Raw genomic sequence first — 27,462 nt, 5'->3', positions numbered from 1 at the left:
CACTTAATCATAAATAACTATTATAGCTGTTTGAATATGGTCATTTTTGCTAAAAAGTGGGTCTACTTTAATTTTTACCAAAATGGCGCCTTGACGTTTGACAAGAGCTGAAAAAATTCAAGTTAAAAGTAGACATAAGTAGCTAAAATATGACGTTTTCAAAATCATTTTCTGTGAAGAGGGACCCTAGAAAAAAATTCATCAAAAAGCGTTAAAAATGGCTATTTTTTTGGTTTTTTAAGGCTCACAAAATGGCCGCCTGGGCTTAGAAAAATCTGAAAAATTTCAGAATGACCAGAATTTGGGAAAAATCGGTATATCTCCACCCAAAATTTTATAAAACTCCACTTGCGATTGTTTTGTCGCGAAGATTGAACGCATTCTTTCAAATACAAGTCGACCCATGATTATTTAGTCGCAAATGGATTGACTAGTATTTAAAACAATGTGTTCAATCTTCGCGACAAAACAATCGCGCGATTACAAATCGCAAGTGGAGTCCGGCGCTAAAGGAGAAATTAAAGTATATGTATATACACTCACGGACAAAAATATTGCATATTTTGGAATTACCGTGTGAAACAAAATTTTTTGTGCTGCCCCCAGTGCAGTTAATGTATAATATAAATGGTATAATCGGATTTATGGGCTATTGGGACCGTGCAAGTTCGGCAAAGCGACCTCTATTTCTACGCTCTGTACTTTTATTCGCACTTTTAATTATATTGGCCAATTATATTAGTCCTGGTTGCTGGATAATTGTCAAGACCATAGTCCAAAAAAATAATAAGAAGAAAAAATAAGATGCAGGTTATGTTTAGCAAACGTAAACAATTGTATGTAGTAAATAAAATCAGTTATTAAAATGCAGTACTGCAAGCAAAATACAATTAATTAAATTTACCTATATATAATAATTGCATATCATATCAATATTGTGGAGCAATATATAATTTTTCTGCGTCAATGACAGAAGGTATGAAATATACGTCAATTTGACAATTTCAATTGACAATATGAATTATTTAAGATAGATGCAATATTTCTCCGCGACTCGCGCACGGTCGTTTCTCGTTTCCCTTTCCAAGTACTTGCCCACCGCGAATATGGTGGCCAATATAATTTTTAAATTGAATCTCATCAAAGTAAGTATTCACTATTCTACCGACATGAAGACCTGCGTCATGGTGCATTCACATAAATTTGTTATCCAATATGGCTGGCAAATGGCAAAACATGATCCTGTCATTCACCCAATCACCTCCACAAGTTCGGTATCTGCTTTCCAAGAAATACCACTCTTAAGATTTACAAAACTTCGTCTGCAGAAGAGTTGGTGAACAGTACGTCAGTTTTGTAACCTCAAAAAGAGCGTTAGTTTTGGTGGCGGCGGCATCGTGCTACGGAGCGGTATTTCTTTGAAAGGACATACCGAATACGTCAAGGTGATTAGGCGTATGCCAACTGATATGTACATTGAAAACATTTTAGAAGATCATGTTTTGCTATTTGAAAGCCATATTGAATATCACATATTGGTGCTAATGCACGTCTTCATGCCGCTAGCGAATACTTAGCTTGATGAGATTCAATTTAAAAACAAGCTGAAAATGCGAGCATTATCATAACGAAAACTTTGTTTATTTGCATATTTTAATTCATAATATGGAAAATGGCTATTATAAAAAGTTGTTTAGAATTAAAAATTATGTTTTAATGTGCAATTATATCATTTCTAATTTAAATATTTTAAACTATAAAGGTACAGTGGAACCCCGATAAGTCGGCCCCCGATAACCCGGAACTCCGGCTAACCCGGACCGATTTTTATCAGACAAACATTTCAACAATAAAAATATATTGCTGTTACAAAATCTCGTGAACCTAATTCATTCATTTGGTGACGTCAATATACGAACGAAACGATTGATGAATCCGACATTACTGAAAATATCAGGGTGCAGATGGGACCCTGTCGCGCAATTCGCAGCAAATAAAATAGTCGTATGTTTTTGGCTTCATTTTATTTCGGTTATACATACGCATTTTCAAGGTTCACCAGGTTTTGTACCAACTCTATGTAATATAATATTTGAGAGATAATGGAACCGGATTGAACTACATAATATAACATAGTAAAAATGACTCATGGTACACCACATTCATTGTCGAAAACAACATGCACCTGTATTATCCTTTATTTTTTTGAAACTGTCTGTGTTAGCATTGTTTAGAAAAGACTATTAAAATTCTTTTTTTAACAGTGGTCTTAGTCATCACTTTTATTAAATAACATAACATCAGAGACGGTATTGTGTGTAGTAAAGTCGTATTATTGTTCGCTTCCGTTTTGTTCGTTCGTAAATTTATTCAGATTTTGTGTTTGCCTGTCTTTTGTCTATAAGGGCAACAAAACGTAAAAATGTTGTAGTGACAATGGAAAAGAAACTAGAAGCATTAAGTAGAATTAATTGATAAAGGTGAATCTTGCAGCATTATATTATGGTGTCGGTACATCTACAGTATCGGATTGGAAGAAAAATAGAACTAAAATCGAAGATTTTTTTTTTCAAAATGATAACAAAAGACAGTTTAATCGGTGCAAAGCTAATAAAGCTAAGAATGAGACTTTTGACGACGCTTTGTATGTGTGGTTTTGTGTGGAATGCGAACGTGGTTTACCAGTGTCTGTGTGACAATTATAATGGAGTTTATCTGTAAGCATACCATATTTTATTAATTTTTACCATTTTCTCCGGCTAACCCGGATTTTCGATAACCCGGATCGGCCGCGGTCCCAATTAATCCGAGTTAACGGGGTTCCACTGTATTTTACTCTTGATCGAAATTCATATTTTTTATATACCTCGTATAAAATTAATAAGATTTGATATATGATGGTTGCATCATAAATCTTAGACCATGAAGATCTTTTTATGAAGAATAACTTTTCTTCGTCAAGTTAAAAATAAAAGAGTTATAAATGAAAATCTTGTTGGTATCCATAATTTGAGAAAAATTTTCAAATATTTTTTTCCATTAGAAGGATGTACATATCAGACCATAATTTTTTATTCCAAACAACATTTAATATGGTGGTTCGCTAATCTCAGACACAACTGGCTAGTGATTTTAGTCAGTAATTTTGCCAATTTGGCAAAAAAAATAATTACTAAATAGTTAATAATTACTAAATAATTAGTAATTTTGCCAATTGGCAAAAACTAAAAAAATACCTACTAAAATCACTAGCCAGTTGTGTCTGAGTTTAGCGAACCGACTATTATAATAACACTTTTCATTTCATAACAAATGGAACAGTCCATTTATCATTAAAGGGGAGGCCGTATACTCGTATAAACCTTTTTAAAGTTTTTAATAAATTATTGCTTTCAAAATACACTCAAGTTGTATTTTTGAACATCTTATTTATTTTATTTTATATTATAATAATTAAATTCACTATCCAATGTCATTGATATTTTATTAATACTTCATTTAAAATTTAGTTTGACATTCACGAAGTGTCAAATTCAAATGTAAATAACCTATGCTTTGCTTGACAAATTCAGATTAAAAAACTAGCCTACTTACTAGCAACGATTTCAGCTGACGGTTAGTGTGTCGGCAGAAAATAAAATTATTGTGACGTCACATTTTAGACTTTGAGGTCGATTATCTCGAACACAGTTAGAGATATCGAAATGCCGTTTCCAGATTTGGATTCAGAAGACAAAACTACATATGAAACCATCGATAAATCTGCTCTAAGTATTGCAGGAGCGGCAACGCAATAACACACAGACTTTGCGAATTTATAAACGAAAAGTTTTCGTTGATTATACTGGCCAGAATATAGCCCAAATCAAATTTAACTGCGATTATAACATTTATGTGATACTTTAAAACATCGCATTCGGAAAAGAAATCATATTCCTGTGATACAGGTTGATAGCAGCACCAAAAATTTCATTTCACATGCATATCGCACCCTCAGTGCAAGACTGCAGTAAGTCAAAATAAGTAAGTTTCGAGATAAAGGCGATTTTGTTTATTTTCGTTCTAATATCGATGAAATAAGACACAAGTTTTAAGAAAAATTAACATTTAATTATGATTTTGCATGCTTTTCAGCCTATTTTACATTAACCAAAAATAGAAATTTAAATAAAATAATATTAATGCAAAAAAAATTAGGAATTTCAAAGTTACAACACTTTTGCACGGAAAAAATTGTTAATCACTACACATTTAGTATTAGAATTTCAAAGTTACAACAGTTTTGCACGGAGAAAATTGTAAAAAGTGTACACATTTACTTTTACAGTAAAACCTGTGTTACCGGCCACCTGCCAACATCGGACATCTGTACTAACGGCCAGTTTAAAAATTCCCCAAACCAATTATGTATATCTAGACTACAAAAACTGGCAATACCGGCCACCTTTTTATATCGGCCAATAGTTCTTTCATTTTTAGTGGTCGTTACTGACAGGTTTTCCCGTAGTTGTTGTCCTCTTCTCGTACATCATCTTGTGCCAAAATATTGTTATAAAAACTATGTGGTGGGCTTCTGGTATCACACCCGAATGGCATAAGTATACCAAATCTTTCTTTTTGGCCATTTGAATTTTTGGCTGTTCTTTGGCAAGTTTTCTGAGAATAGATATTTTTGACCTGTCAGTATTGTCAATACACAAGTTTTAAGGTAACTGTTTTCCTTTCATGAGAAAAAATACTTTTTGGTCGTAAATAATTAGTCTTAATTTATGTGTTTTTAATCCAATCTAACAAATAAATGGTCAAACGACATCGCACACATCTTATGGAAAATAATATGTCACAAAAAGGACATAAAATTTACATGAATAGTTTGGTCTCGTAAATCTTTTTTTATTGTCTCGGCCGTTAATGGATTACGTAGACACGTATATTAAAATTAAACACCACAGATATAGATATTATAATAACAAATATCTTACTTTTTTCGTGCCTTTCATTGCTTGTTATCGAAGCCATTGCAATGTTCCGTGCAAAACTGTTGTAACTCTGTTACATTAGAGTTACAACAGTTTTGCACGGAACTTATATTCAAAAACGCAAAAAAGTTAAACTGTTGTTGTTGTAATATTTAGTGAGTTACTGCAGTCTTGCACTGATGATGCCATATATGCAATATTTTTGTCCGTGAGTATATAAAAAAATATAGGTAGAATAAGTCCCGCACATAACAAGTGTTAACTCAGGTGCAAAGTTATATAAACAGTATAATACCTATATGAGTAAAGATATGTTATTTACCTATAGCATTATTCTTCAGTAAATATAATAATTTCAATTAGAATAACAATTATATTATCAATAATAGTGAACTGTAAATTACTAATTAACTGATCCATTGTTTACTTATTATTTACTGTTAATCTAATGCACTGTAATGTTTTTTTATTTATTGATTGTAATTTTATTGATTGTCAATTAACTTAAATTAAATTATTTAACTCTGAATTAATTTTGAAAATGAGTATTATAATTACCAGTTAAGTGAGCCACACGTTCTTGTATCTTTTTTAAATCAACTAAAACTTTATCTGCATTAGCTTCTTCGGTTGTAAACTTAAAAACATTGAAAATTATTTCTCGTGCTTGACATCCCAAAGGTTTGCCCTTTAATACACCTGCCATTTTAGTAATATAAGTAATAGCTTATAATATCGTGCCACTCCAAAAAAAAAATTTAAATGCTTGACAACGCTGTCAGGAATCTAACATTATTCACTGTGATGTGAACTCCTATTATAGTCGACAGCAATAGAAATGAGCAATCCCTTCCACTTTCCAATTTGATCTACGCGCCCGCCAGGTCTCACTTGTTGGATAGTAAGTCCTTTGCTCAAGTTAGAATAGGGGGGGGGATATCAAATGCTTTCTGCGTAAATTCTGTACTGAGACAGGGAGATCCGTTGTCCCCATTGTTGTTTAACCTGGCCTTAGAATATGTCATGCGAAAAATGTATCTAAAAATCAAACCAGACAACTGCTCTGGGAGCAAAAATCATACTCGCCTTTGCCGATGACGTAGACGTAGTGGCACAATCAACATTAGAAATTAAGGATATTTTCTCGAGCTTTGAAGAAGCTGCATTAAACATCGGTCTAAAAATAAATGAAGACAAAACAAAATACATGGTGGTATCAAAACAAGAACGACGGCAAATAAGGCAAAACATTATTATAAACGATCATAACTAAGTGGTTAAAGAATTTAAATATCTAGGAGCAACAATCACAAATGACAACAAATTAGAGCGAGAAGTTGAAACGCGAATAATGGCAGGAAACAGATCTTTCTTTGCAATGCAACATCTAATGAAGTCAAAACTTCTTTCACGAGATGCAAAAATCCAGATATATATAAGACCATATTCCGGTAGGTGTGAGTTGACCGTGAGTTGCCTGACCGCGAATATACCTTCTCCGTCACTGTACCAGGTAGAATGACAAATAAGGTGTCGAATGAAAGCTTATAACCAAGGATGGTACTAAAGATGATAAATTTGACCAAGGCTGTCTGTCCATCTGTCTGTACGACCCCGAATGTAACTACTCCGTCATTATGCCAGGTAGAATGACAAATGAGGTGTCGAATGAACGGTTATTATCCAGCGATGGTACTAAAGATGAGCAATTTGGTCCGTCGGTCTGCCTGACCGCAAATATAACTCCTCCGTCACTGTACCAGGTAGAATGACAAATGAGGTGTCGAATGAAAGCTTATAATCCAAGGATGGTACTAAAGATGAGAAATTTGACCAAGGCTGTCTGTCCATCTGTCCGTCCGACCGCGAATGTAACTACTCCGTCATTATGCCAAGTAGAATGACAAATAAGGTATCGAATGAACGGTTATAATTCAACGATGGTACTAAAGATGAGAAATTTGGTCCGTCGGTCTGCCTGACCGCGAATATAACTCCTCCGTCACTGTACTAGCTAGAATGACAAATGAGGTGTCGACTGAAAGCTCATAATCCAAGGATGGTACTAAATATGAGCAATTTGGTCCGTCGGTCTGCCTGACCGCGAATATACCTTCACCGTCACTGTACCAGGTAGAATGACAAATAAGGTGTCGAATGAAAACTTATAACCAAGGATGGTACTAAAGATGATAAATTATGATAGATAAATCTGTCCGTCCGACCGCGAATGTAACTATTCCGTCATTATGCCAGGTAGAATGACAAATGAGGTGTTGAATGAACGGTTATAATCCAACGATGGTACTAAAGATGAGCAATTTGGTCCGTCGGTCTGTCTGACCGCAAATATAACTCCTCCGTCACTGTACCAGGTAGAATGACAAATAAGGTTTCGATTGAAAGCTTATAACCAAGGATGGTATTAAAGATGATAAATTTGACCAAGACTGTCTGTCCATCTGTCCGTACGACCCCGAATGTAACTACTCCGTCATTATGCCAGGCAGGTAGAATGACAAATGAGGTGTCGAATGAACGGTTATTATCCAACGATGATACCAAAGATGAGCAATTTGGTCCGTCGGTCTGCCTGACCGCGAATATAACTCCTCTGTCACTGTACCAGGTAGAATAACAAATGAGGTATCGAATGAACGGTTATAATTCAACGATGGTACTAAAGATGAGAAATTTGGCCCGTCGGTCTGCCTGACCGCGAATATAACTCCTCCGTCACTGTACTAGCTAGAATGACGAATGAGGTGTCGACTGAAAGCTCATAAAATCCAAGGATGGTACTAAAGATGAGCAATTTGATCCGTCGGTCTGTCTGACCGCAAATATTACTCCTCCATCACTGTACCAGGTAGAATGACAAATAAGGTGTCGAATGAAAGCTTATAACCAAGGATGGTACTAAAGATGATAAATTTGACCAAGACTGTCTGTCCATCTGTCCGTCCGACCGCGAATGTAACTATTCCGTCATTATGCCAGGTAGAATGACAAATGAGGTGTTGAATGAACGGTTATAATCCAACGATGGTACTAAAGATGAGCAATTTGATCCGTCGGTCTGTCTGACCGCAAATAAACTCCTCCGTCACTGTACCTGGTAGAATGACAAATAAGGTTTCGATTGAAAGCTTATAACCAAGGATGGTATTAAAGATGATAAATTTGACCAAGACTGTCTGTCCATCTGTCCGTACGACCCCGAATGTAACTACTCCGTCATTATGCCAGGCAGGTAGAATGACAAATGAGGTGTCGAATGAACGGTTATTATCCAACGATGGTACCAAAGATGAGCAATTTGGTCCGTCGGTCTGCCTGACCGCGAATATAACTCCTCTGTCACTGTACCATCGTTGGATTATAACCGTTCATTCGACACCTCATTTGTCATTCTAACTGGTATAATGACGGAGTAGTTACATTCGCGGTCGGACGGACAGATGGACAGACTGCCTTGGTCAAATTTCTCATCTTTAGTACCATCCTTGGTTATAAACTTTCATTCGACACCTTATTTGTCATTCTACGTGGTAAAGTGACGTAAAAGTTATATTCGCGGTCAGGCAGACCGACGGACCAAATTGCTCATCTTTAGTACCATTGTTGGATTATAACCGTTCATTCGACACCTCATTTGTCATACTACCTGGCATAATGACGGAGTAGTTACATTCGCGGTCTGACGGACAGACGGACATACAGCCTTGGTCAAATTTCTCAACTTTAGTACCATCCTTGGTTATAAGCTTTCATTTGACACCTTATTTGTCATTCTACCTGGTACAGTGACGGAAGAGTTACATTCGCGGTCAGGCAGACCGACGAACCAAATTGCTCATCTTTCGTACCATCGTTGGATTATAACCCTTCATTCGACACCTCATTTGTCATTCTACCTGGCATAATGACGGAATAGTTACATTCGCGGTCTGACGGACAGACGGAAAGACAGCCTTGGTCAAATTTCTCAACTTTAGTACATCCTTGGTTATAAGCTTTCATTCGACACCTTATTTGTAATTCTACCAGGTACAGTTGCGGAGGAGTTATATTCGCGGTCAGGCAGACCGAAGTACCAAATTTCTCATCTTTATTTCCATCGTTGGATTATAACCCTTCATTCGACACCTCATTTGTCATTCTACCTGGCATAATGACGGAGTAGTTACATTCGCGGTCTGACAGACAGACGGACAGACAGCCTTGGTCAAATTTCTCAACTTTAGTACCATCCTTGGTTATAAGCTTTCATTCGACACCTTATTTGTCATTCTACCTGGTACAGTGACGGAAGAGTTACATTCGCGGTCAGGCAGACCGACTGACCAAAATGCTCATCTTTAGTACCATCGTTGGATTATAACCCTTCATTCGACACATCATTTGTCATTCTACTTGGCATAATGACGGAGTAGTTACATTCGCGGTCTGACGGACAGGCGGACAGACAGCCTTGGTCAAATTTCTCAACTTTAGTACCATCCTTGGTTATAAGCTTTCATTCGACACCTTATTTGTCATTCTACCTGGTACAGTGACGGAAGAGTTACATTCGCGGTCAGGCAGACCGACGGACCAAATTGCTCATCTTTAGTACCATCGTTGGATTATAACCCTTCATTCGACACCTCATTTGTCATTCTACCTGGCATAATGACGGAGTAGTTACATTCGCGGTCTGACGGACAGACGGACAGACAGCCTTCGTCAAATTTCTCATCTTTAGTACCATCCTTGGTTATAAGCTTTCATTAGACACCTAATTTGTCATTCTACCTGGTACAGTGACGGAGGAGTTATATTCGCGGTCAGGCAGACCGACTGACCAAATTGCTCATCTTTAGTACCATCGTTGGATTATAACCGTTCATTCGACACCCCATTTGTCATTCTACCTGGCATAATGACGGAGTAGTTATATTCGCGGTCGGACGTACCGACGGACAGACAGTCTAAATTTCTCATCTTTAGTTTAGTACCATCCTTGGATTATATGCATTCATTTGACAACTTTATTCGGCAAAAATATTTCTTGGGGATTTTTTGTCCGGGATTTTTTGTGGGGATATTTTGTCCAAAAAAATTTATGGGGATTATCTGTCCAGGATTTTTTGTGGGGATTTTTTGTCCGGGGATTATTTGTCCGGGGATTATTTGTGGGGATTATTTGTAGGGATTTTTTGTGGGGATTTTTTGTCCGGGGATTTTTTGTCCGGGGATAATTTGTGGGGATTTTTTGTCCGGGATTATTTGTCCGGACCCCACTGAACACTCCAAAAACATATGGTTAGGGGATGCATTTCGTTTCGTAAAACCATGTCTTTCTTAGCGTCTGGTTTGTATATTAACGGTGACTTTATATGACCCATATTATTTCGTTTTGAGAAAAATATTAAAATTAAAATTAGCAAAAATAGTAATTAAAGCGTATCGCTATAACCATAATACGACCTGCAGTCACGTATGGAAGCGAAACATGGACGCTAACAAAAAGAGAAGTAAATAAATTGCTGGTGTGGTGGTGCGGGAACGTAAAATCCTTCGAATGATATATGGCCCTTGTAGAGACAGCGTAACAAAAGAATGGAGGAGTGAATACAATAACGAGTTAGAGTCTCTATTCGGAAAGAAAAATCTAGTCAGATATATAAAGGCCAATAGACTCAGATGAGCAGGGCATGAAATACGCAGTAACGACAATCGCCTTATAAACAATGTGTTCTGGGAAAGGCCAGATTGAATAAGGTCTGTAGGCCGGCCTAGAAAAGGTGGAAAGATGAAGTCAAAGATCTAGAGCAAATGGGAGTGTGACAATGGGAACTAGTGGCACAGGACCGACAAACATGGAAGGCAATAGTAAGGGAAAGTGGGGGAATAGTGCGCACTTAAGCAGAAATCGATTGTGTTGTAAATTCTTTAAATCTATCATAACGGCCAGTACGTTAGAGTAAGCCCTAACTATTCTACTTTGAATATGTATAAGTTTTAGAGAAATACAAAGTGCAAAAGCATAATATTAAAAAAAGAAAAGAAATGCCTTTGCTCACGATTCCCCATCTATGAGGGTAATCACGCGCACGGATTGGGAAATGGTGCGCACTAAATTAATGTTAGAAAAAAACATTAATTCAAAATGAATATAATAAAACACTTCTTTCAAAAGTATAATAATACTATGAAGAAATAATAATTGTATGGTATACTTCAATCTCATATTTTTAACGTAAACAAAAATTGCATTTATAATTGGTATTTACAGCTGTACATTCTGCGTGATTCTCCGAGGCACATAACACACATATATATCATAATTATTTTTTTTCCTCTTTCCCCACAAATAGAACATGTCTCGTTACGTGCAGCTGGTTTTTTTATGGTGGTGGAATGATCTAATTCGACTTTATCGATAACATCTGACAAATAACCCTCTGTTACATCAGACGACTCAGGTGTTAGCTCTTTCTGCACTGTCTTCTTTTTTGTTTGCCTTGTTTTGTTTTTTTTCTGTCTGGCGAGATATCTGGCGATTCTTTATCAAAACATCTTCGAGCAGTTGCCTTCCTTGCTGCTTTCTGTTCCTCCTTTCTGTTAAGATTCTCGTTCCTTAATCGTCTTTTTTCCTGGGCTTTTTCCAATTTTGTCTTCATTGGTGTGCTTGTAATTGTTACATCAGGATTCCTTTTTGTAAATCCATAAAGCGAATCTTTGCCGGCTAACTTCTTCTCTTTATTAAAATTATTTAGGATATTTTCTTCAGCATACCTGAATACCAATCATCTAAGTTCTGTATGTTAAGCTACAGAATAATTTAGCAAGCGTTAACACAACATTCTCTTAATTCTTTTTTTACTTCACCTGAAAATACAGCTGTGCGACCTAAACGGGGTGGCGTGTGCAAACCTGTTAATCTTTTTCTAATCTGAGTCGATTCCGGAATATTGAAAGCTCTCCCGTTTCCTGTATTTTCTGCCGTCATTTCTGATTACATGCATTTTTAAATCTTCGTCAGTATATTTAAGAATCGTAGATTTTCTAGTGTAGGTTCGTGGCATCTGGCAATAAAAGTGGTAATTTTTATATTTACCATTTCATTGTTTGTGGTTTAATCGTGCGCACTCCTGCGCACTATTACCCCTTTGCGCCCTAAATACTAATCATCATCACAAACGGAAAACTACTGAACCATATAAACCAACAGATGCACCAAAATGCATGTAAAACAACATGATTGAAATCAATAATAAGTCCAAAGCAATTGAATAAAGCATAAGGACTTACCGTCCTATTTTTTGGAGCAGAAAGACTAGAAGAATTCTTGCAATTTTCAATAATCTGATCTGACTTAGTCCTCGTGCAATGGGCGACTGAAGGTAATGGCGTAAACCGTTCATGAGATCGGTTGAAAGGTGTAAGACTGGTCGAGTTCGTAAAATCTTCCACGGAATTTGAAATATAATGCAGCGCACGATTACCCGCCGCGCACCATTTCCCCACTTTCCCTTAAACGCGCCAAAGACTCACGAAGAGTTGTAACATAATTGATGATGATGATGAAGGCTTTTCCCCAGTGTGCACTCTCATTTGACTTTTAAAACTGTGCTACGCTGAACTGCTTAAAACAAATTTCACACTCGATTCTTTTCTTAGGTGTGCACTTTCAAATGATTTTTCAAACTTCCTTTTCCACTAAATTGCGTCAAACAAATTTCACACTTGTAAGGTTTTTCCCCAGTGTGCACTCTCAAATGCTTTTTCAAACTGTCTGGTACGCGAAACTGCTTAAAACAAATTTCACACTTGTAAGGCTTTTCCCCAGTATGCACTCTCAAATGCGATTTCAAATTGTTTGCTATGATAAATTGCTTAAAACAAATTTCACACTTGTATGGCTTTTCCCCAGCGTGAACTCTCAAATGCTTTTTCCAACTATCTGCTAAACGAAATTCTTTAAAACAAATTTCACACTTATAAGGCTTTTCTCCAGTGTGCACTCTCAAATGCTTTTTCAAGCTGTCTGCGAAACGAAATTCGTTAAAACAAATTTCACACTTGTAAGGCTTTTCTCCAGTGTGTCTTCTCAAATGACCTTTCAATGTTCCTGATACGCTAAACTGCTTACAACAAATTTCACACTTGTAAGGCTTTTCTCCAGTGTGCACTCTCACATGCTTTTTCAAGCTGCCTGCGGAACGAAATTCCTTAAAACAAAGTTCACATTTGTAAAGCACTTCTTCAGTGTTAATTATTATATTTTTGTTTAAATTATTTATGGGGGAGAAATCTTCAGAACAAGCAGAATATTTTAATGTTGCTTCTTCATAGTTTGGACTTCTTTTAGGTTCCTCGATAGTTCGTTGATTTTTAAATGAAAATGCAGGTAACGACTTTATAATTTCCACTCGGTTCTTCTGGGAAAGATCTAAAATAAAAAATAACAGGCGTAAGCAATATATAATAGCGAAATTTGCTTACAAAACAAGTAATTGGACTTCGTAAGTCCTAGGTTTTCACCCAAAGTAATCGAAAGTAGAACTGGAAGTCGATATTTGAACGCTTCGTGTAACTTTGCGCCGATTCATAAACAATTTTACTAATTTTGAGTCATTTTTACTAAACTTTGGGTAATTATTGTTTAAACAGAAATGACTTCAAAACCGAAACTAAAGATTCAAACTCAACTTTTCAATACGCTTCGATTGATGTGTAGCATATAATATTTCTGCACTTCTGGTTAGAACTTTTTAACAGGAAATGATATAAAAACCAAAATTTTACATTTGTTCTAATTTTGCTAAGACACGTCGAATGATATATCGCTTATACTATTTCGGTGACTTTAAAACAGTTCATACGGTTGCAACTCTAAAACCGAAAGTCCAATGTCAAATTTCTCAACTTTAATACCATCCTTGGGTTATAAGCTTTTATTCGACACCTCATCTGTCATTCTATCTGTATTAATAACGGAGGAGATAGACATACGGGCAGACAGTCATGAAACCGGAAGTATATATTTGTTCTCTTTTTGCGAAGTCGTGTTGAATAATATATCAATTGTATTATTCCGGTGACTCTAAAACAGTACTTCTGGTCGCATTTCTAAAACCGGAACTCCTATGTCAAGTTTCTCAACTTTCTTGTCATTCTGCCTGTTATAGCGGAGGACTTATAATCGCAGGCGGATGGACAGACGGACAGACAGCTTAGGTCAAATTTATCACCTTTAGTACCATCCTTGTATTATAAGCTTTCATTTGACATCTCATTTGTCATTCTACCTGGTAAAATGACGAAGCAATTATATTCGCGGTCGGACGGACAGACGGACAGACAGCCTAGGTAAAATTTCTTACCTTTATTAACATCCGTGGATCATAAGCTTTCATTTGACACCTCATTTGTCATTCTACCTGGTAAAATGACGGAGGAGTTATATTCTCAGTCGGACGGACAGACGCACTGACAGCCTAGGTCAAATTTCTCATCTTTTTACCATCCTTGGATTATAAGTTTTCATTTGACACCTAAATTCTCATTCTACCTGATACAATGACGTAGGAGTTATATTAGCGGTCGGACAGACAGCCTAGATCAAATTTCTCACCTATAGTAGCATCCTTGGATTATAAGCTTTCATTTGACACCTTATTTGTCATTCTACCTGGTATAAGGACGGAGGAGTTATATTCGCGGTCAGACAGACCGACGGCCAGACAGCCTAGTTAAAACTGCTCACCTTAATTACTATCCTTGGATTATAAGCTTTCATTTGACACCTCATTTGTCATTCTACCTGGTAAAATGACGTAGGAGCTATATTCGCGGTCGGACAGACAGACGGACAGACAGCCTAGATCAAATTTCTCACCTTTAGTACCATCCTTGGATTATAAGCTTTCATTTGACACCTCATTTGTCATTCTACCTGGAATAAAGACGAAAGAGTTATATTCGCGGTCGGAGAGATCGACGGACAGACAGCTTAAGTAAAATTTCTCGCCTTTATAAACCGGGAGATATTAACAGAAGTTCAACCACGATTTTCTAAGTCCTGCCCTTTGCAATACTGGAAGGTTAGAGAAGGTACTTACAATTTGTGGAAAAATCCACGGGTTTCCTGTGACATTTTCCTGTGAAAATTAGATTTTCCATGAAAAAAAAATTGGGAGTTGCGATAAATTTTTAAGTCCTGCCATATCCATAGAATAACAGGATACTATCTATTTTATAAAGAAAATTTTTTGGGCAGGACGGTTGCAAAAGGACTAAGGGAGTATACAGATATACAAACATGTACCTAATGAAAATAATGAAATTTTCATAATTTTCTAAGTCCTGCCAACTTAATAAATTAATCATATTTATTTCAAAATGACCAAAAAAATGTTGGCATGACGTCACGTAATGTTTAACTGCACTTGTTTCTTGGAAAATTCTGTATAAAATTTTCACTCTGGTTCCGTGATTTTCTAAGTCATAAAATAAATTTTGTTATAAAATAAATAATTTCAGTAGACATTATTCAAAATGGCAGGGTGTTTAGTTACACCTTTTTTTCTATATGTAGTTAAAAATTTGTAAGAAAACTCGTGGAAAATTACACGATTTTCTAAGTCATGCCATTTCGCACATATCTCAAGAAGGTTAATATAAACCTATTATCAAAGAGGCAGGATCGTTGTATAGTTATTTCGTATAAAAAAATTAAATTGTGTGTCTGTAAAATTATTTCAGGGTGTTATATAAACATATTCATATCACCACAATTTTCTGAGTCATACCATGTCGAGTATGCTTAAAAAACACTAATCTAAAACCGTTTACAACTTGGCAGCATAACCGCAAATATGAATAATACAAAAAATTAATTTGTATGTCATTAAAACAATCGTATCCTATTAAATATTATTTTCCTGAATAATGTCTCGGAATTTTTACACACTTTTCAAATCTAATAGCAAACTGTAACATCTTTATTTTAAGTGATTAGATCATATTTTTATCTAAGTAAACGCAATAAAAGAAAATAAACAATTTTTACAATTTATTGGTTATAGTAGGGAATTTACCTACCCATTATTTTATACAGGGTGTCCAGAAGCTCTCATAACAAACGAAAACCGGAGATTACTCAGATAATTTTAAGTAAACTTAACTCTGGAAAGCTAGAGCTCTTTGAAGATGGCGTCTTGTAATTCATCATCTGTCATAATTCAACCCGGATCTATTCAATGCTGGATATAGGTCTCCCTCAGTCTTCTCCATGCATTTCTGTCCTGTGCTGTCTGCATCTAGTTTTTGTCGATCCGTTTGATGCCATCAGACCATCTGGTTGGCGGACGACCTCTACTTTGATATGCTTCGTCTAGAAGAAGCATATCGAAGTCTTGTAATTAGTTTCTTTAAAACAGCTGCAGAACGCTTTTATTTAGAAAAACGAAAACTGGTATACTTATTTATCTTCCAGAGGTCAATTGTCAAATGTCAATTATCAATTGTCAATTTTTAGTACCGGTCATAGGGGTCCGTTTTGGGTACGGAAACTTTTCTGTCTAACTTTTAAGCATTTCTGACACTGGATTATTAAATTCTGGGATAGTTGTACTAAAAGGTATTTTTGCTTTAACTCAGAAGAATACGCAGTGTTCTAGAAAAATCGATTTGAAAATTTTTTCGTTTTTTGGTTTTTTGAGTTTAAAAGAATTTAGAAAAATTCTATTTAGGAAAACGAAAACTGCTACGTTTATTTCTCTTCCAGAGATGAATCGATTTTATCAACTGTGAATTTTTAGTACTGGTCATAGGCATCCGTCTTGGGTAGATCAACGGATATTTTATGTCATAACTTATTGGTCTTTAAATTTTAAGACATTTTTGAGAGTAGAGTATTAAATTATGAGGTATTTTTTTTAATTTTTTTTTAATTTTTGTCAAATTCAACAAACGAAAAATTTTAAAATGGTTTTTCCAGAAAACCGTGCATCCCACTGACTTAAAGGAGGAGTACCTTTTAGTACTAGAATACTTCACAATTTAATAATCTAGTGTCAAAAATACCTAAAAGGGAAAGACAAAAAAGATTCCTATGACCGGTACTAGAGATTCGCAATTGATGGAATCGATTTATCTCTGGAAGGAAAAAAGGCGGACCAGTTTTTGTCTTCCGAATTGGAAGCGTTCTGGAGATATAAAAAACTAATTACAACGCGCCATCTGTAAAGAGCTTTATTTAGCTCCCTTAAACAGGCCGCACATCAAAGAAACATGAAACGTAAATCACGTTTCATAGAAATAAAACACTGCTAAACAAATAGACGTCGGGCCATTTATGCGTCTCTCCGAAAATAAAAATGTTTTATGAGCATGAATCACACTCGTTTCACTGGTAGGCGGACTTTAAGATTTGTTTAGCCGTGTTTATTTTCATGAAACGTGTTTTACGTTTCATGTTTAATGTTTCGTTGGTGTGCGGCTCGCCTTAGGGAAGCCGCACACCAAAGAAAGATGAAACGTAAAAGATGAAACATGAAACGTAAAACACGTTTCATGAAAATAAAACCCTGCTAAATAAATAGTAGAAGTCGAGTGTGATTCATGTGCGTGAAAGTAAACTAAATAAACCGAGCACTAGGTAAAGATCTGTTCTAATGTGACATTCTTGTTCAGAAACCCCAAAAACCACCTGAGTAATCTGTCTGTATCAATTTACTGCCGAAATTAATATATAAATATGGTATAGAAAATGCTTAACAAATAAAAAGTTACCATAAAATATCATTTTATTATAATACTAAAATACAGGGTGTCCCATTTAAGAAAACTCAGAAAATACTCATTCCGAGTTTCAACCAACCCCGTATACTAAAATTAAACATTTTGGTATACTATTAATAACTGACAATAGTAGACTATATTAAAAATCGTTTAAACATAAATTAATAGAAGTTTGGATATCAAATCACTAACAATATGTATAGGGTGTGAATGTTCCTACAAAATTAACAAAAAAACGTAATTATATTTTAAACTACCTCGTATAATATTTCAAAACACTATATTTTATTAAAGAGAACATCGAGTAGAATCCAAAAATGTAAAAATATACAGGGTATTCCATTAAAAAAAAAACAAATTTGTGTCACCCTGTGAAAACAGGTAGCCCTGTATATTAGAAAATACTGTTAAATCATAGTCCTATCTGTGGCCCATGTTTAACCTAAATAACTTTTTTCGTATATCTTACGACAAACGAGTAATTGGACTTTGTCACACTAATGCCCCACCCTGTATACAAAATAACCATAAAACCATCCTGCCTCTTTGTAAATAGACTTATATTAAGATTCTTGAAACATGTGCAAAATGGCATGACTTAGAAAATCGTTGACTTTTTCACGAATTTTCTTACAAATCTAGGACTCCTGCCGTCTTACAAGAACCGTTTAACCTTCCTGCCGAGTACCGAAAAGGTATTGATTGTATTTGAGTATTATAACTTTTTAAAGGCAGGACTAAGAAAATCACGGAATCAGGGTGAAAATTTTCCGCAGAATTTTCCAAGGGACAAGTATACTTAAACATTAGGAGACGTCATGCCAATATTTTTTTGATCATTTTGAAATAAATATGTTTAGTTTATTTAGTTGGCAGGACCTAGAAAATCATGAAAATTTCATTATTTTCCTTACATGTTTGTATACATATATACTCCGTTACCCCGTTTGCAACCCTCCTGCCCAAAAAATGTTCTTCATAAAATCGATAGTATCCTGTCTATCTACGGATATGGCAGGACTTAGAAATTCATCGCAAAACCCTATTTTTATTTTTTGGGAAAATCTAATTTTTACAGGAAAATGTCACAGGAAATTTTTGGATTTTTCCACAGATTGTAAGTACATCGTCTACCCTTCCAGTATTGCAAAAGGCAGGACTTAGAAAAATCGTGGCTGAACTTCTGTATAATATCTCCCAGTCTATTAGTACCATCCTTGGATTATAAGCTTTCATTTGACACCTCATTTGTCATTCTAGCTGGTATATTGACGGAGGAGTTGTGATCACAGACAGACAGACAGACAGACACACAGACGGACAGACGGACGTGGATAATTCAAAGTTTTCACATTTTTTCAAAATTGGGTGAAAACAATATGTGCTAATCAGTTTAAGAACAACAAAAGTAGCCGTTGAATGAAACCTTTGAAGTTTGAAGGCCCAGAACTCATTCTGAGGCATAGCCAATGATGCATAACAAAACAAAACAAGGTTCAGAAGTGACCGATATGCAATCATCAAAACAAATGGAGGGCCACTCAAAGGCAAATCTAGATTAAGAAAATAATCAAGAATATTGATAAAAAAAACTCTGAACAATTTAATGAATCTCAATACACGAGAGATTAAAACTGTCACCGAAATGGAGAGCCACATATACAAACTCAGTAGGGTGAATGAAACCTGGTGCAGAAAACGTGAAATGGAAGAAGAGACTACCATACACATTATATGCCATTCCAATGTTCTAAATCAGCGATTCTCAATCTGTGGTACATGTACCACTGGTGGTACATTTCATTACTTGCGGTGGTACACAAAACACAAAAAAATTAAAATAGTAGTACTTAGTAAGTCTTCATAATACATTATAAAAATACAGGGTGTAACAAAAATACAGGTCATAAATTAAATCACATATTCTGGGACCAAAAATAGTTCGATTGAACCTAACTTACCTTAGTACAAATGGGCACATAAAAAAAGTTACAGCCCTTTGAAGTTACAAAATAAAAATCGATTTTTTCCAATATATCGAAAACTATTTGAGTTTTCTTATTGAAAACGGACATATGAAAATCTTAAAAAAATATATAGTGAAATTTTATGGGGGTTTTGTTCCTTTAAAGCCCCCCACCCCCCCAAACTTTTGTGTACGTTCCAATTAAAGTATCATTGTGGCACCATTAGTTAAACACAATATTTTTAAAACTTTTTTGCCTCTTAGTAATTTTTCGAAAAGCTAGTTTTTATCGAGATATTTTGAATATTTGTCAAATCCACCACATATTATTATTTGTATACTGTTAAGTAAGATTTATATAGAGACCCGATAATAATATGAAAATTTATTTGTAAATTACAGATTGAGGTATATTTTTAACCATGTTAAAAAAGAAGCCACATCTCGATAAAAGGTGCCTTATCGGAAAAATACTAAGAGGCAAAAAAGTTTTAAAACACGGTGTTCAACTAATGGTACCGCAATAATAGTTTAATTGGAACGTAAACAAACATTTGGGGGGCTTAAAGACACAAAACCGCCATAAAATTGTTTTGTAAACATATTAAAAAAGAAGTCGCATCTTGATTAAAACTGGTTTATGGAAAAAATACTAAGAGGCAAAAAAAGCTTCAAAAACATTGTGTTTAACTAACGGTACCACAATAATAATTTAATTGGAACGTACATAAAAGTTTGGGGGGGTTTAAGGGAACAAATCCCCCATAAAATTTTTATGGGTGCACAAATTTCACTATAATTTCCTGCCATAGTAATGCCACATGTTCATTTTCATTAAAAAATCTTCAATAGTTTTCGATATATTATCGGAAAAAATCGATTTTCATTTTGTAACTTCAGAGGGCTGTAACCATTTTTGTGTGCATATTTGTACTAGGGTAAGTTAGGTTCAATCGAACTATCTTTGGTTCCAGAATATGTGATTTAATTTATGACCTGTATTTTTGTTACACCCTGTATATGTGGTACCAAAAATAATAAAAAAAACTGTAGGTGGTACACGACTCAAAAAGTTTGAGAACCGCTGTTCTAAATGATATGAGGCAAAAATTCACTGCTCAGCCAGAAGAGATCCTAAAACTGCCAATTCGCGGTGTGCAAGTACTTGGAAGGGATACGTGAAACGATCGTGCGCGAATAGCAGAGAAATATTGCAACTTTCTTAAATAATTCATATTGTCAATTGAAATTGTCAAATTGACGTACATTTCATATCTACTGTCATTGAAGGAGAAAAATTATATGTTGCTCCACAATATTGATATGATATGCAATTATGATATAAAGGTTAATTTAATTAATTGTATTTTGCTTGCAGTACTGCATTTTAATAACGAATTTTATTTATTACATACAATTGTTTACGTTTTCATCACATAACCTGAATCTTATTTTTTCTTATTATTTTTTTGGGCTATGGCCTTGACAATTATCCAGCAACCAGGACTAACGTAATTGGTCAATACAATTAAAAGTGCGAATAAAAGTGCAGAGCGTAGAAATAGGTGTCGCTTTGCGCAACTTGCACGGTCCCAATAAGGAAACTGTTGATCTTCGTTGATGCAACAGGATTTATTAGATTTTACTGGAAAAACAAGGTATGGTACTATGGTCTGACAAACACGTGTCAGGGATTAACGAATCTCGCCTGAACTAAGAACAAGAAGAGGGAGCTATGGCTATCCAGACAGTTTTATTGGTGTGACAGAATTGTTTATTAAAGAATTTATCTAAAAAACAGGTAATTTTACTTTCAACACAAAGCTTGTAACATTTAAAAACTAAATTTAGTATGGTATAACTAGACCCAAAACCAGACATCCAAGGGGAAAGTTTTCCTCCATCACCAAATTGTTCTATATGGTCCAAACATTGTTCAGTAAAAAGTTACAACATTTTGAGGGTGGGGTTTGGGAGTGGGGTGGAGAAGTCGGTAAATTAACTTCTTCACTGAGATTGTTATCTGCGGTAACTATTGAACCTAGATATAGTCTTTTTACTACAAAAGCAAGATTACGTAGGCCAAAATTTCTGACGTAAGAGCACTGTCAAAACATTAGAATGTGACTTTTCATCATGGCCACGTTTATCTCATTACTTGTCAGAGATATTTTTCTTTTTTTTTGTGTACTATAAAAATAATATATATCTGGATATAGAGGAAACCCTTAATGAAAAATTGAGATAACCACAGAATATCGAAACACAAATGTCGCCCTTCAGGCACTAAGTACCCTTCAGGTAGGTCAAATGGACCATAGCCGCGGAATGTGAGCATCAAGGTCACGTACCGACAGACGTGGGCTTGATGGCCACACCTTTCGGGCGCTCAGCCGTCGAGGAGAACAAAATTTATTTTGCCAATTCGCCGGCTGAGTGACCGAGCACACACGGTCTGGACAGCAAGACACCGATTTAGATTGGTGCCTTGATGTCCGGAACACATTTTTTTAGGACTCAAGTCCAAAGTAAAGTAAAAAATTAACTTAGTCATTAATAGGGAGAAAAGCTCTTCTAGCTACCCCTAAAACCAGGTGGCTTAACCACATGAAGTAATACAAAGGGTGTCCCATTACCCAGGGCATCCAAAGTAACATTAAGATCAACGCCTCCCCATTCGGTATGTCCTTCGATGGGGAGGGGTGGAGGTATAGCTTGGGGGTCAGATAGGTACCACTCCATTACGGGGTGTGACCGGTTTGATCTTCGGACATGTGGGTTCCACTTTTCCATTGGAACACACATGTTCCCCGGGGCTGGGGTTGATACGAGCATGTGTGTGTGTGTGTGTATAAAAATAATATCTATAATTATTTTATTCTAATTAATGATGTCAATTGGTTATCATTATGTGCCGAAATATATTAATTAACAACAATATTATCATACTGTAGGTATAATCATTAAAATAGATTATTTAATATTTTTAAAACTAAGTATGTACTGCAAACCTTAACATTCATAAGAAAACTTTCTGATCTTTACCTAAATCTAATAATAATCTTATTTCTAATAAACCTAATCTACGAAATCTAAATTCGTTAACTTACTTCTCTGCAGTTAATGGTAAAAGGGAATCCCATTACATATTTCGTTCTTGTTCAAAATAATCTATTAATGAAGTATTTTGATGTGGCATATGTTTTTCAATACAGACACAAACACAATATTTAGGTATATCAAAAATATACCACAAAAGTATACCACAAAGGTATATTTAAGAGGATGGGTACGTATTTTCGGCTGCAATGCTATTCAAATGGGGATTCATTTTTTTCGAATCCTGAGCAAACTAATAAGTATTTTTGAAAAATTTAAACGCAGAATGAAAGATTACGTTATTAGCAAGGGCCGAAAGTCCCTGAGAACTTCTATAATGTTTATTTTAATAAGTTACAGGGGTGAAAATCTAAGAGAAAATTTAGTGTGGTATTTAATTTATAATATCTCATTCAAAATAAACTTTTTATTTATTCTAAGGGACTTTCGGCCCTCGGTAATAATATAGTCTTTCATTTTGCGTTTAAATTTTTCAGAAATCTTTATTGGTTTTTTCAGGATTCGAAAAAAATGAACACAATGTCCGTGGTAATATTTCCAAATCTATCTTTGTCATACAACGCACTCAGTCGAATAGAATATTGTCACCATACTGTCAGTCAGACAGTGACAATCAGTGAAAATTTTAAATATTTGACATCGCATCGGGAATATTTTGAGTTGTTGATTAAATAATATTGATATATAGTGTATTTGATAAATAATTGATTTAAGACGTGAACTTAATAAAAAGTTATTTATTGTGTATTATTTGTGGAAGATCCAAGCAGAGAATACATCAGGATAATATATTCTGTGATCCAAGTATTTTGTTAAAGATGTTCAAAATTGTAAGCATTCCATAGTAACAATATATTATTAAAAAATCACTTAAACACTTTTCCTCTTTTCTCGATTTAGTATTAGTTTTTGTTGTACATATAAATTATTACAATCACTGAATACATAGTTAGTGAAAAAATTATCACATTTATTAACTCAATTAATAATTTGCAATTATAAAAATAACAGTTTTCCAAGAACATTCAAAAGCCCATCTCTTTAAAGTTAATGATGACATTGTCAAGTAGAATGACATTCTAGTAATGTTTACATATCCATACCAGTGTGAATTTTACTACACGTAATTTGCCGTGTAAAGACAGAAAAAGTAGGGATACTCGTAAAATATTTGCGAATTATGTACCGATGGCCTTAATATGTATGCTTCTTTTCATGAGCATTTTTCAGTGCGTCACAAATGATAGAAAAAAAGGTAAGTCCGTGATAATATACATTTTAGTCACGGTTCTTAGACATTACTACGGTTGCCTAGATCGACTAACCAATAAACATTAAGGGTGCGATTACGTCACGAGAGTGTACTGTCATTTGAATCGTAATATGATTTTTTCGAATCCTGAGAAAACCAAGTATTTTAGAAAAATTTAAACGCAGGATGAAAGATTACATTATTACCGAGGGCGGAAAGCCCCTTAGAATAAACAAGCAGTTTCTATTGAATGAAATATTTGAAATTAAATATCACACTTCTCTTTTATTTTCAGCCCTGTAACTTATTAAAATAAACATTATAGAAGTTCTCAGGGACTTTCGGCCCTCGGTAATAATGTAGTCTTTCATTCTGAGTTTAAATTTTTCAAAAATATTTATTAGTTTTCTCAAGATTCGAAAAAAAAATGAATACAATTAAAACACATTGAGAATTTTGACAATCGTCAAAATTTTGCATTAACTCAATGTAAAATTCTAAACTGTTGAATTCCAGCTTCCCTAATAATTTTACATCAAAAGACAATAGAAACTATTTGTAGAGGATTGAAATCTGTATTAACAACAACTGTTAAAATTGGTCTACGTAATTAAACATATTCCAAAATTTTGTTAAAACGTAATACATTTTAGTTTTCAGCCCAAACTTAGGCCACACACAATGCAATAATGTTCACATTTTTGAACTGTCAATATTTTTATTTTATCATCTAATTGTTTAAAAACAATACAGTTTATAAGATAACCTCAGTTGCGGAGAAAGTATTAATAATAAAGATCTTTTTATTCAGTCAATGGTGTGAGCACTGTCAGTTAAATAGTAACGTGTGGCCTAACTTTTACACGCATACCTATTGTGGCAAATGTATCATATTTTTCAAAATTTTGGAATGCATTTAAATCGTAAAACAATTTTAACTTTTGATTTTAATACAGATTTTAATTCTCTACAAGTATCCTCTCATGACTTTTGACGTAAAATAATTAGGGAAGCAGGAATTCAACAATTTAGAATTTTACATTGAGTTTCCTATGGCCCTTTTTACGATTCACCACCCGATATAAGATAAAATGTGTACTATTTGTCTTATTATTTCATAATAACACAAATAATACACATATATACACAATAACACACATTCAATGATCGAAAATCATTTAAAAATATGGGAATGTGTACTCTTGTGACCTAAAATCAAAAATATAAGTCTCCCCACCACCTTCGGTCAAGGCAACCGTAATAAAGTCTAATAACCGTGCATTTTAGTGACATGGCATTTTAGTTAAATCTGACAGTTGTCACATTTTATTTGCAATTTAGCATAAAATCAAATCAATTGTGTTTATTGCATTTATAAAATGGTATTTTCTTTGATTTGTATAGTCCAGGGGTGGCCAAACTCCTTGAGAGTCCGAGCCATTTTTCAAAAAGGTATTGAATTTTTCTCTCAGAGTTTGGATTTCACGAATTTTAAAGTGACATAAAATGTTTCACATTGTTGTTTCAAATATGCAAATAATTCTACAAGCAGTTTTTACTAGTTCAGGATACTTTGATTCTTCATTATCCTTCACCCGTCTCTCAAAAAAGACTGTCTTTGACACTCTGTCTTCCTCTGATCTTATCACATGACCTGCACATTGTATCTTAGCTTTTTTTATATATCTGAATCTGACGATGTTTTCAGTACCATACAGTCAGCAATTCAGCTTTGCTGCTCCTTCTCCGCTCACTTGTCAATTCTCTTTGAGGGCCAAATATCATTCTGAGAACTTTCATGTACGATGTAGAGTCAGTCCATGTTTCACTTTTATATGTAACAATTGGACGATCAATAGACATGTACAGTCTTAATTTAGATTGTCTTTTTATCAGCTTAGATCTTAATAATCTTTCTCTTTCCCACGCAGCTATCCTTGCTGAGACCTCTTTTTATATGTGGTCATCATCTGTGATTACTGCCCCTAGATATTTAAACTCTTACTACTTCGAAGTTGTGGTCATTAGTTATGTCTTCTCTTCGTTTATTCGAAGACCCAGACTAGAGACCACCCGTTTCTTCTTCAAGTTGTGAAAACACCTCTCCCACGTCTCTTGTAGAATGAGCGACTGCACCTAGATCATCAGCAAATGCCAGCAATAGTTTTGATCCTCGATTCGCAAGGCGCGAATCCGCGGATTCGCTCTGTCGGCTCAGATGATACTTATATTCTGAGGCCAAATTGAATAGCAACGGTGATAAGGGGTTTCCTTGTCTAATTCCTGATGTTACACTAGTCTTTTATATTTGTTGTCAGTAATTTAAGACATTTTGAAATTAAATTAATTCAGGTAAATTTATTGAGAGCCACAAATTATCCTTCAAAGAGCCACACGTGGCTCGCGAGCCACAGTTTGGCCACCCCTGGTATAGTCTTATAAATTGTTCAGAATATATTCGTAGATATATTATACAGGGTGTCCCGAAAAGATTGGTCATAATTTATACCACACCTTCTGGGGTCAAAAATAGTTCGATTGAATCTAACTTACCTTAGTACAAATGTGCTCACAAAAAAAGTTACAGTCCTTTGAAGTTACAAAATGAAAATCGATATTTTTTCATATATCGAAAACTCTTAGAGATTTTTTATTGAAAATGGACATGTGCATTTTTATGGCACCAACATCTTAAAAAAAAATTAAAGTGAAATTTGTGCACCCCATAAAAATTGTATGGGGTTTTGTTCCCTTAAACCCCCCAAACTTTTGTGTACGTTCCAATTAAATTATTATTGTGGCACCATTAGTTAAACACAATGTTTTCATAACTTTTTTTGCTTCTTAGTACTTTTTCGATAAACCAGTGTTTATCGAGATATTTTGAACATTTCTCGAATCCACCACGTATTTGTATATGGTTAAGTAGGATTATAGAGACCTGTTAATAATCTGAAAATTTATTTATAATTTACATTTTAAGGTATATTTTGAAAAAGAAGCCACATCTCGATAAAAGGTGACTTATCAAAAAAAGAATAAGAGGCAAAAAAGTTTCAAAAACACTGTGTTTAACAACTAATGGTACCATAATAATAGTTTAATTGGAACGCACACAAACATTTGGGGGGTTTAAAGAAACAAAACCCCTATCAAATTTTTATGTAATTATATTTAAAAAGAAGCCGCATCTCGATAAAAACTGGCTTATCGAAACAATACTGAGAGGCAAAAAAGTTTTAAAAACGTTGTGTTTAACTAATGGTACCACAATAATGAATTAATTGGAACGTACACAAAAGTTTGTGAGGGTTTAAGGGAACAAAACCCCCATAAAATTTTTATGGGGT

At 34.8% G+C, this 27,462-nt stretch overlaps 1 protein-coding gene across 3 annotated transcripts in view; it reads right to left on the bottom strand.

Annotated features, from left to right (window-relative positions):
* Window positions 1–27,462, bottom strand: part of LOC126882018 (zinc finger protein 271-like) — an 89,913-nt gene that overhangs the window by 27,015 nt on the left and 35,436 nt on the right. The window contains exon 5 of one of the 3 annotated variants that reach the window (XR_007697080.1): window positions 12,279–13,419. The exons of the other annotated variants lie outside the window; for them this stretch is intronic. The gene's annotated coding sequence lies outside the window, so the exon portion shown is untranslated. The remainder of the gene's footprint in view (window positions 1–12,278; window positions 13,420–27,462) is intronic. 3 annotated transcript variants of the gene reach the window in all.

The sequence above is a fragment of the Diabrotica virgifera genome, chromosome 3, assembly GCF_917563875.1.
Source record: "Diabrotica virgifera virgifera chromosome 3, PGI_DIABVI_V3a".
NCBI lineage: Eukaryota > Metazoa > Arthropoda > Insecta > Coleoptera > Chrysomelidae > Diabrotica > Diabrotica virgifera.
The sequence above is the reverse complement of the archived record's forward strand: the minus strand, read 5'-3'. Positions and strand labels throughout refer to the sequence as shown.